This window comes from Pyxicephalus adspersus, chromosome 3 (genome assembly GCF_032062135.1).
Source record: "Pyxicephalus adspersus chromosome 3, UCB_Pads_2.0, whole genome shotgun sequence".
Taxonomy (NCBI): Eukaryota; Metazoa; Chordata; class Amphibia; order Anura; family Pyxicephalidae; genus Pyxicephalus; species Pyxicephalus adspersus.
Window position 1 is genome coordinate 62,602,776 of NC_092860.1, and position 12,847 is coordinate 62,615,622.

Below are 12,847 nucleotides of genomic sequence, written 5' to 3' on the forward strand. Positions count from 1 at the left end.
TGGGATCCTAGTCCTCTGCAGGCCTTCGCCAGACACCATTCCTTAGTCCTGGGGGCAACCGTGCGCTTCCCAAGGCTGAGCGAAGCCTTGTGCTTTGCAGGTTTGGCAAGCAAAGAAATTATGGTATGCATAGCAGTCATTGCTCAAGGAACATTTAAAACTAGTCAGAGACAAAGTTTTGGAGAATTATAGATCAGGGTTGGGTCATGAAAAAATATCCCAAATTTTGAATACTTTGAAGAACACCATTAAAGCCATAAAGAAAAAAATGGAAAGAATATGGCACTGCTACAAACCTGACAAAAGAAAATCACCCACCAAAACTCACACACTGGGCACAGGGGACCTTAACCCCCTAGCGTTCTAATTCTGTCAGTTTTTTGATGCAAAAAGTCATCCTATTTTTTTTGCATAGAAATTTTTGTTTATATTGTGGGCTTGTAATTCTTAGGATTAACTCCCGGGTATGATAATTATATTTATTTATTATAATATAATCATAAATTATAAAAAATAATTATAAAAAATAATTTTAAAAAATAATGAAATAATAGACAACAATGTAATCTAAAAATAAAATATAAAATTAAAAATGTACTTTTATTTTTATTTTTTGTTGTGTGGTGTTTTTGTACTGTAAAAACCATTTAAAAGCAGATTACATTGTAATCTGCTTTTAAATTTCCCTCCCAGACACACCCCCCCCCAAAACATCACCACTCACATCACTTGGAAGATGACTCATCCTCCGGGGTGATGTGAGTGGGGATTTCCCTGCCTGCTCACACAGGTCGCCACCCCCGGAATTTGCTATTGCTGCTGGCATCTGCAGTGAGATGTGAAGCACAATGCAGAAATCCTGCATTGTGCTTTGCATCTCTCTGGAGATGCGGGCAGCAGCGTGGCCGGGACCCGGGTGGTATTTAAAAGCAGATTACTCAGTAATCTGCTTTTAAATTTCCCACCCGGCCACACCCCCCGACGGACCGGCGCCAGGGCATCACACCAGGACTATCGAATCGCCGCTGGAGCGCGGGGCAAAGGGAAGGGGGGCTCTTAAATTTACCCCGAGTGTGACTCGGGATTACCGCTTTTTGCAAGTAAAAGCCACCCGAGTCACACTCGGGATTACCGCTAGGGGGGTTAATCAGAAACGCAAAAAAAGACCAAGAATACCACTGACGAAGCTGCAAAGATTTACAGCAGAGATCCCTAGTATGATTTTAAGCCATACTTTCAGAGGGCTGGGCATTATTGCAAACTGGCCAGAAAAAAAGCAATTGCTTTTATAATATTATGAAAACATGATTGAGTCTCATCTGACCTGGGAACCTTCTTTCAAGGGGGTCTGCCACTTGCTATCAATGAAACTTCAAACTAAATTATTTGTCCATCTGGAAATCACCATGTGTGGCGCAAATCCAACACTTTCTATCTCCTATCTGGTCAGTAATAAAAAAAGATGGATGAAACAAAATACAGGACAATTAATTGGAAAAGAAAACAGTTGAATTTTGCCAAGGTTGTGAGATAAGGATAAAAATGTATCATCCAGGGGCGTGGCTAACCGATGGCTGGGTAGGAATTGTTCCATCCTCTCTTCCGGCCCAAGGGGAACCCGTGCTATGTCAGCGCCATCGGCGCCTAATATCAACATCATATCAACATGGGGACCAAAACCAAGGGGAGCCAGACGGCTAAGGATGCGGGTGGCAGTGGTGCCTAGTGCAGGACCAGTGGATATTTTACATCTCAATGTTACAGTCTCAGCTGCGGCGCAAGATGAGATATTACAGGAGTGTTGCCTGCACACCGCACCACCACCGGATCCAACTCCTCAGGTACCTTTATTTGAGGATTCCTCCTCTTTCTCTGCTCCAGGACCCCTTGATTCTCCTATAAGAAGCCCCTACCTCATGGGCTCTATAGAGGACTTCTCCTTTCCCTGCTCACTATCACATATGGATGAAGAGGCATGGGACTGGAAAGCTCACTTAAGGGCCCTCTCCACTAAGCAAGATCTAAGCATTAGTATTGGAGGGCTTGTGGCTAGTTGTAAAGCTGAGTTCCAGGCCATTCAGAAATCCCTACAGCAAGTGACTAACACCACCACTGCCCTGCAATCTACCTGTGCTGAGCTTACCACCAGGGTGTCCTCTCATAGCGAAATACTGGAGCGTCATGAAGCACAAATTGGCACACTATTCTTGCTACATGATGATACAATTGCCGCAACAACATTTGCATCAGGGGAATACCTGAATCAGTTCCTAACTCAGAATTGGCCTCAGCAGTAAACACCATTTTTGCTAAGCTGTTACATGTTCCATCTGATGTGGACTTAGAAATTGATTGTGTACATAGAACTCTTGGTCCTCGCAGTAAGTATGCCCAACGCCCACGTAATGTCATCTGTAGAATTTATTTCTACTGCACTAAAGAGGACATTATGAGGAAAGCCTGGGAGGTCAATTCCATGAAATATGCAGGAGCAAACATTCAACTCCTATTTACATTGGACCTACGCAGGGCCCTTAAACTACTGTTACAGATCCTGAAAGAAAGATTTCCTACAGATGGGCCTATCCTTTCCATCTCATTATCCGAAAAGGAGGGAAGAACCACATCTTTGGCCATCCTTCTGATTTACCTCAACTTCGTGAAGATTTGCATCTGCCACTGTTGGCCCTTCTGGACTGGCCTTCTACGATGCTACTCCATATTGAAGTCCTCCTGTGCCATCTTCTACACTGGCGACCTAACCACCTCTGTCTTCATTCTCTCTGGCGCTAGCCCCTGGCTCTCTGTCATCTACCAAAGAGCAATCATCAGTGGTTAATACTTCCTGAGCTCACCGTCTACCTTCCAAGCGTTGGAGTCTACCTATGTTTCTTCAGTCGTTCCTGATTTTGCTACTTTTTTGGAGATGTTTTTCCCGCTATTTTTTCTTCTTCTTTTTTGCTAGTATTTGGGCAGCTGCCCTTTGCTATGGCTACTAGGATCCTTATGGGGACCTTTCTGCGAGCATGTTGGAACTTTTTTCTTCTTTGAACAAGATAGGCGTTCTGCTGTTTTCGGAATTGAATTCCTGATGCCGCTATCCTTGCTCCCCGAATGTGGGGTTCCCTTTGAGTGGAACTGGACGGGTTCTGCTATTGGCTGACACTTTTCCCACATCACCTTAGTTGACGGGTTTTTGGGATAAACCCCCTTACCCCGGTTCCCGATTTAGGTTCCAAACCTGCAGACCTGAACTAGCCCATCCCGTCTGCTTGGTGCACAACTTCCCCTCTATCCCCTAGTGAAGCTTTTCCTTTCCCTCTTGGGACCTTCTAAACTCCCTCTTGTCCCCTCTCTCCCCCAATCCTATCACATCTTGCACGCCTGATTCTCGTAAATGTCTTCGCAACACCCTCAGCCCCAACCCCTTAGGGTTCGAACCGCTATTGTAAAGGGGCCTAACAGCCCTAATAAACGATCCCAACTACTTTACGCTCAACATAAGGCTAGAATTCATATCTTTATGCTCCAACAAACCCATTTTCAAACTAACAAAATCCCACCCCTGCACAATAGGTAATATACCACTTGGTAGCATAGCTCCAACCCTGATGCCAAATCTGAAGGGGTTTCCGTGGCCTTCCACAAATCTCTCCCGATTCAGGTTGTCGACTCCCTCAGCGATTCCTATTTCTTAAGGTGACAATCTGGGGCAAACTGTATACAATAGCCTCCTTGTACTCTCCAAATCACCAGCCTCCTATGTTCTCCATCAAATATCTGGAGGCTCTTAAATGTTTTGCAGATGAATTATTATCATGGGGGCAACCTTAATTTTGACCCCCGCATAGACACCTCATTCGGCAAAACATCTGTGTCCTACTCTGAGCTGAACTCTTTCCGTGCTAAATTTTGCAAACTCAGGTTACTTGATGTATGGTGCACTTTGCACCCTAACATTAGGGATTATACATTTTTCTCCCATCCACACAGGGTGTATTCCCATATGGATTATTTTGTTGGTTAGCAATCTCGCACTAGATTGGCACCCTCTCTCCACCATTGACTTCTGTCCCTGGTTGAATCATGCATCAGTTACTGTTACTTTCCACCTCCCCCAGGTGACCTCCCGTGGGTGGATGTGGTGGTGCAATGACTTATTGTTTAAGGACCCCGCTTGTGCCAGGGCAGTGGTTGACTCTATCACTAATTTTATACATGACCATTCCTCAGACTCAACTCCCCTCCCATTGCAATGGGAGGCATTGAAGGCTGAGGGGTGCTCATACAGCAAGGCTCACGGCTTAAAAAGATCAGATTGCAGGATATACAAACCACACAGACTTAAATCCAACACTTAGAGGTATTAAGCAAGCGAGCTCTGTCCCCTGATGTATATTTAGATACCGCAGCCAGAACTCATCTCTTAGAACTGTATGACTTGGCACATCAGCGATACAGAAACCGTTTCCGTAAAATGGTGTATTAATACGGTGACAAATGCGGGAGACTTTTAGCCAAGGGGCTTCATCCTTGAGCTCTTATCACTTATGTCCCATCAATTCACACAGCTCAAGGAGACTTGACCTCTATCCCCCAGGATATACAGCAAATTTTCCATAAATACTATGCAGACCTGTATCAACTGTATCAACTGTGTCCGAACCCAGTAACTCCCCTGGTCCTCCAAAATGGCATTTGCGAGACAGCCCTCCCATTGTTAAGCCCCAAAGTCATGTCATCTCTAGAATCCCCAGTTACTGAGGAAGAGGTGGCAATAGCCATCAAATCTACTCTGGCATGGAAGAGCCCTGGCCCAGATGGGTTCACTCCAATGTTTTATAAGCTACATACTCTCAACCTGGCCTCTTTTTTGACAAAGGTTTTTTCTTCTATTTCTGATAACACTCCATTCCTGGCCCAAAGCCTAGAAGCCCATGTTACTATTCTCCCCAAGCCTGGGAAGGACCACACACTATGTTCCAATTATAGGCCCATATCTCTCATCAATGTTGATGTAAAACTGTTTTTTAAGATTATTGCCAACAGACTCACTAAACACATGCCTTTTTTAATACATAGAGATCAAGTAGGATTCATTCAAGGCTGAGAGGCAAGAGATAATACTATCAAAACCATCCTTCTAGTCCAACACGTCAAGGCATCTAAAACTCCTATGTGCCTTCTTTTGGTTGATGCCGAAAAGGCATTCGATAGGGTTAACTGGTCCTTTAGATATGCAGCTTTCCGTCAGGTGGGCCTGGGGCCTGGTATGGTTGCAAGGATAGCAGCTTTATACTCGTCCCCCTCAGCTAGAGTCTGAGTTAATGGCTTTTTGACAGACTCATTTCAGATAATGAATGGTACCAGGCAAGGTTGCCCTTTATCCCCTCTGCTCTATCCCCTGGCTATGGAACATTTGGCTGTAGCTTTACGGAATAACAAAGATGTCAGAGGGGTTAAAATTGGTGAGGATCAATACAAGATATCCTTATATGCTGACAACCTTCTGTTATATATCACCTCCCCGCACTTCACTATAGCCTCAGTACTGAAAGAATTTGACAAGTTCAATACCTTTAGCAACTTTAAGGTAAAATGTTCTAAATCTGAAATTCTCAATGTTTCCTTAAATGCCTCACAGGAAACTTCCATTAGTGCCAATACTTCTTTCAGACTCTGTAAAGAAACTATTTTATACCTAGGTGTTTCTATAACCTCAGATCCCTGTAAATTATTTTCCTACAATTACTCCCTGTTGTGCAGTAAATTGTATGCAGTAAACAGATTTGCAAAATTATAATTCATTAACCCTTTCTTGCTTTGAGAGGCTTAATGCATTAAAAATGGACATCTTGCCCCATCTATTGTACATATTTCAATCCGTACCCATCTTCCTACCTACCACTTACCTGCGGAGAATACATTCCCTCCTTAGGTTTATTTTTATGGAAAGCTAGGCGTCCTTGCATAGCCTAGCGTATTTTAACGAAACCTAAACAGATGGGTGGGGTAGGGGCCCCAGATATAATGCTGTACTATAGGGCATCAGTATTGGCCCGATTGGTTGATTGATTCTACAATAGAGGAAGAAAGAGTTGGGTTCAGTTGGAGGTATCCCTTTCTTCGATAGATTTGTGGTCTCTCCCTTGAGTAGATCGCCAATTCCTGCCCGACCTTACCTCCGATCCTATACATACCTGGGACAATCTCATTAGAAGGGGTAAAATATCTAAACACCCTGGCCCCATGACACCACTTTTTGACAACATGGCCTTCCCCCCAACAATAGCATGTTTTTTAATTTGGACAGCGGTGGAACACCCCTGCCTTGGGGATGTCCTTCATAATGGCCATATCACACTCATGTCCTCCTTCCAACCCCAGACAGGAAGTAGGTTGGCTTTCTGGTTTGCATACAAGCAAATACACTCTTATATCTCCTCGTTTTCAGATCCCCCTGCTTTATGCATTGGTATGACTAGCTTTGAGGCGGTTTTGAGGTCATCCACTCCCCCCTCTCATGTTATTTCCATACTTTATGAACTACTGAATCAGGAGGCAACCTTGGGCACCCCCACATATACACGTTGCTAAGAATCCGAATTGGGAGCGCCAGTGGAGGCTGACGAGTTGGAAAAATCCTTTACTCTGACACATAAACTCTCCCTCACCTGCAAAACTCAAGAACTTAATTATAAAATTCTGTCTCGGTGGTACCTCTGTCTGGTGGACCACCACTGAATATAGCCAGTAGAGTCAGACAGATGCTGGCGTTGTCTTATTCGGAGAGGCACCATGTTGCATGTGTGGTGGGAGTGTCCAACCATTTGCCGTTTCTGGGAAACTATCATTAAACTGTATAATGGATGCATAGGTTCTGATGTTCACAACAATCCCAAAGTAGCCCTTTTACCTATGATCCTGGGATCCATTAGATCTACCAAGAACGATATTCTTTGTCACTTTCTTACTGCGGCCAGAGCTCCTATACCTAGGTACTGGAGGCAAGTGACGACTCCATTAATTAAGGAATGGCTCACGGAAATTGAAAGAATCCGCCACAGGGAACAACTGGTCGCCGATGATGACGACAGGTTGGAACAGTTTATGATGCTCAAATCCGTACTTACCTCTCATTTTAGGAAATCTCAATATTTTCGGGCTTTAGGGTTACATGGGTATCCTGGAACATTCTGGGGTTTACTCTCTGTATTTTGTCCCCCCCCAATTTTGTGCAGCAGAACAAAACATGGCCATTTACTAAACTCGCACTGCAAAAAGCTTGTACTACTAGAGAAAAACATTTTTGACTGACAATTCTTTAAAATGTGTTTTGGATTGTTGTTGCTGTTGTGTAAAAAAATATTATAAACAAAACAGCAATTCAGGCCAAACTTAATGCTTTACATTCCCCAATAAATTTAAAAGAAATTGATCTAGAAATAAAAATTTTTAATTAAAGGAAAAACAGGCTGGACTATACAAGTTACCAGTACTGCATAATACTGCTCCTTAGAAAGACCTTTTGAACAATATTCTCTTGCAACAGTCTCCCTCCCATATTCTTACATCATTCTAATCCTAAACTCAATAAAAACCGCTCAAAATAAAACCTTCCTCATACTGCTTAATTGCTCTAATTACCTAATACAGACTTTTAGGTAAAATAACATCTACTTGTATCGACCTTTTTTCTGCCTTTGCTCTTAACTACACACAAACTAGGTTTTGTCCAGAACAAACCTTTTCCCAATAGAATATGTTCTGCTATTGCCACCTCACCTTTTTCATCAAATAAAAACCATATGCATTTTAGTCCTAATGCTGAAAAGGTGAAAATGTTTAAAGTGCACTTCGGTTAATAACTATATCCTTCAACAATTTACTACAAATGGGGGCCGTTAATTTTCCGAACAAAGCATCAAACAACACTGCTGTATTTATAATGACTGCATCTATGTCACATACCTATAGACAGATTATTAGTTATGCCTGTCTCCTCACCCCTTAACGATTATTCATATACATAAGGAGTTACTTTATGAAAGCATTCCCCAATACCCCCTTCTGTATTTTAACCTCCCTGGTGGTATGATGATTGATGATTTTTAAATGTAAAAGGGGTACACTGAAAAATTCTTAGTATTTAAAATTTCCCACCCAGTCCCCCCTACCTTCGTAGCAGTCCCGCCCTCAAACCTAAGAATCGCGAGCCAGGCTGTCGAATAGCTGTCGAATCGAATAGTGAGCTATTCAACCAACACTATTCCTGGACTCTGAAATGGTTACAATATTTTCCTAATCTTGATACTACTTACTTTTTTGGAGCCAACATTTTTCCATTTAAGGATAGCCTATGCGGCTTTCTGTTTCCACTCATTGGGTCTGATTTATTAAGGCTGTCCAAGACTAGAGAACATCTATCACAGACTATCACGGGTGAACCTGGGTGATCCAGCAAACCTGGAATACACAACCTGATACATTAACAGGCTGCTGTGTGATCCTCCTGATGTCCTACCAGGGCTTCATTTGCTGTTTTTCTCTCCATAGCTGGCTTGGTTAGTTGTAAGTACCAATTTGCCTGATTGTTTTTCTATATGTTTCCCTGTCTCTTAACAATACAATTTGTAGGGTTGTCATTACAATGTACATTGATATTTGCCTATATTTTGGGTATGTATTTGTTCCCATCACCAAACTATTATAGGTATGGCATTGATAATTATTCTACTAATAATAAGGGATACTAATAGTTAGTATTTTCATGTTGGATACCTTGCAATATATTGTCACTTTCTGTAAAATCATGGTCCCTTTTTTTGGTCAAATGTCACAAGAAATATGCAGAAATAGGGGATATACCATTTATACACATACTGGAGATTTACATCCTTAGTGGCTCATACCATACTACATAGTTGAACACCAACACTCATAGTAGAGATTTACATTCATTTTTTCTGGTGGGTGAATAACATAAGAGAATTTACTATCTTTTTGTAAGAACAAACTTTACCTGTATGTTAACTTCTCCTCTACACATAACTATGTTTCCTATTTTATGATTCCTGGACAATATATATAAAAAATTCTATTCCACCTTTACCTAAGATTGAAACCTCCAATCACAATGCTGCAGTTTCCGTTCTCTTATTGTTCATTTAATATATACTTTTTGCAATGTACATTTTGACTTGCTGCTTTACTCAAGATGATGATACTTTCACCTATGGTTGGCATAATGTCATGATTGCAGAGTGTGGCTGGCTAAACAGTGCTAAAGTGCAGCAGAACAGATCAAAAAACTCATCTATCTAATTTAATTTTAAAAGCTGTTTTAGTTTTGGATAAAGGATAGTTAAAACCCTGTTTTGTGTGTGTAAATATCCTTTTTTGTGTGTGTGTGAAATATCCCTTTACTTTCTGTCCATGGGATGCAAGGACTACCAGAATCTCCGAAAATAAGCAGATTTCTCCTGTTAAACAGATAAACAGGTGTCCACTTTGAATGATGGCACCCAGACCTGAGACTGATTCATCTGAACTGGGATTCTGAGCCCTAAAAAATCTGAGCATCTGAGCAGCCTGTAATTGCAACCAACTTTCCTACCATGGATCTTCCTACAGTATCTACCCTGACCTAGCACAATCTACCCTGGTGGAAAGACATACTCTTCATCCTTACCAGCTATGCCTCCGCGGGAATGTCATCAGATACTGTTGATATCTTTTCAAGCTTCTCTTTCAATTGCATGGTCCGAGTCCAGACACAGGAGGGTACTTCACAATGTTTTCAGGCCTTGGAGCTGCAACTTCCTGCCTCACAATCTGTAGTCTCACCTCATCACTCTCCCTGATCTGATGTTGCTCCAGCCGTCTCCTCTTAACAGCCTGTTTTAGGATCACAAGTCTTCCAACTGAAATCTGATGAATGAGTTATGCATCTTTTGTGTTTTGGTCTATTTTTGCTGGCAGCTCCTGCCATCAGTCTTTTCAGCCTTGCAATCTCACTTTTTTTTTTACGGTTGACCTGGTTAATTTTTCTTCAGTTTATTGTGATAATATGTGTATACTGTTGACTCCCTCTGGATGGTTATGTTCCATAGTGTTCTCCCCTGCCTCTCCTTGAATCCCCCTTCACCCAATTTATCTAGGTTTCTTTCTGCTCTGGATGTTTTTCCTAAACTCTTCCTCCTTCTTCCTTCCACACTCCACTCCGCCCACCTCTTCCTATTTCTGATTTTTATTTCTGAAATTACAATGCCTCTGGGTACTGTATGATAAATGCTTATGGTCAGTTTGTTTTTTCCTATGTCCAGGGTTCATTATGTGCACTACTTTATTCTTAATGTTTGATTAAAGGACTAAGTAACAATAGTTCCATTTGATTTTCCTTCTTTTGGTCTGGTTATGGCATGTTAACTGATGACTGTAAATACCCAAGGCCTTAACTTGCCCACAAAAATAATTAGGGTGTTTAGCTATTTCCATTCCACTGAGATAGATGTGGCTTGTGTTCAGGTGACCCATTTTTTTCAGCTTCTCACCACAAATATATGCACTCAAATTAACCTCAGGTATAATTCACCTCCGTACCCACCAAGCATAGAGGGGTTTTAATTGCATTTCATAAGTGCACCCTGTAAATATTTACCAAACAGTTAGGTGACCCTGACACAGATTTTTGCTTCTACAAGGCTGCCTGCAAGATAGCCATTCTATCATACTATGCTCCTAACTCCGCACAAGCCCCCTTTTTTAGCACTTATTGGGACATTGCAAAATAATATCAAAGGTACCCTAATTTGCTGCAGTGATGCAAATTTTTCTTCGAATCCCAAATTTAATTTATGTGCCAGCTCCTCCACAGCAGCTATACCTGTGACTGTATTCTGGCTCTGTATCATGCTTTTGAACACCAATTCAGATGGTCTAGAACAGGGGTGTCAAACTCAAATACACAGTGGGCCAAAATGAAAAATTAGGACAAAGTCATGGGCCAACCTTGATATTAAAAAAATATCTACAATTGAGGAAGTTCGCTCAAAAATTTCAACAGAGGAGGGGGCGCTTGTGGGTCCTGACGCACCAGCAGAGCATTCTGGGATTTGTAGTTTTAGCCATGCATGCACTGTCTATTGGCGGGCCAGCTTTAGTAGACATTGGGTATTTTCTTGCGGGCCAAATATAATTACAGTGCGGGCCGGAGTTTGACACCCCTGATCTAGACAGAAATTTTACTCCCAAAGCATTAAACCTGGCCCACACTTGGTCAATTGATCTAATGCTACTTTCTCAAAACATTTTATTCTATCTTGGAGCAATATATGTTTATTGCTCTCAAGAGGTGGCGTTTCAGTGTGGAGATTCTGAAATGAATATTTCCACTAAATTTGACCCCTACTGCTACTGTCAGATACCTAGGGTTTGAATCTTTAGCCTCCCCCATCCCATGTCCTTTATATTTTAATAATTTTAGCCATAGAACTGACAGTCATACGTACTAACATTGACATTAGACGGGTTCCTTTAGATAATACCAACCAAAAAATCATGTTATTATGGATAATACCCTGTTATCTTTTACTTCCCTTGATTTATCTTACTAATTTGTGTTCCACCCTATCCCCGTTTGCAGGTTTTTTTGAGTTTGCATATAAATGACACCCAAAAGCCTTGGGGTTGGGATGAATGAAATATCACTTTGTCCCCCTCCCCCGAACTTTTAAAAGCAATCCAGCCCTATTATGCCTTCCAATGGCCAGTCGCCATTCCCTACTTGGGAGTTTACATTAAACTGAAGCTAGCTTCTCAATACCAAGTGAATTACCATCCTATTTTAGGTAACTGCCTGAGTTGCTTACGAAATGGGGTGCTCATTCTATCTCATGGATTGACAAAATCCATGCCCCTCAATGCCCTACCTCCCTAAATTGTTACATTTTTTGTTTCTGTGTCCGTTCCCATCCCCATTCCCAGTCATATTCTCTGCATGAACACGAAGGAAGAAATTTAATTTTCTATGCCAATCTAGCCTTTCAAGAGTTTTAGCCGAGTCCTCTATTTATCCAAATCCTCTGGTGGCTTTGTGGTTCTTACTCAGAAACTGTACGATGGGCCCTCTCCACCTTAATGCCTTTGAGACTTATTGTCTCCAAAATCTGACCTCTGCTGGTCTGATATCACTATTTTATGTGATATTGACTTAAGCAGGGTCCCATAAACTGTCATATGTGCTGAAGTGGGAAGCTTATCTGGAGGGCTCCCTAGACTCTGAGGAATAGGTCCATATATAGCTTGCAATGGCCAAATGTTCTCTCAACAAGTGTTCTCCACATATGGTGGGATTGTCCCATAGTCAAACACTTTTGAATTGGAGTGTATAACCATTTGCAGTCAGTTTTACAGCTTATGTTGCAGAAAAATCCTTGGGAAGCCCTAATGCACAGTACCGGAATTCCCCTTCCCAAAATTTATCATAAAAATTGTATTCCTTTGTTTTTATCTTTGTATAGGCAAACTGTAGCAGCAGCATACAAAAAGCCCTCTCTCTTTTTTGGAAGTTCTATGTCGAGTTACTGACACTATGGTTCTGGAAAGGATGACTGCTATATTACGTGTCTCCCTTCCAGCCTTTTTTTTTTTTTTAGAGTATAGTCTTCTTGGCTTCTTGGCAACACGGGAAATTGACCAAAGATTTTTGCATTTGGAGAGTCATAGGAATTTTCATGGGAGTTTGTTCCGCTAACAATCTAGTTCTCAGTACCCCTTTCTTGGTTCATTCTCTTCTTCTGAAATTTCATGGTTATGCTCACATAAGACACAACTGAATAGGTATATC

At 41.7% G+C, this 12,847-nt stretch overlaps 1 protein-coding gene across 10 annotated transcripts in view; it reads right to left on the reverse strand.

Moving 5' to 3' along the window:
• ADGRL3 (adhesion G protein-coupled receptor L3) overlaps nucleotides 1-12,847 on the reverse strand; it is an 857,880-nt gene that overhangs the window by 567,572 nt on the left and 277,461 nt on the right. The window lies entirely within an intron of this gene.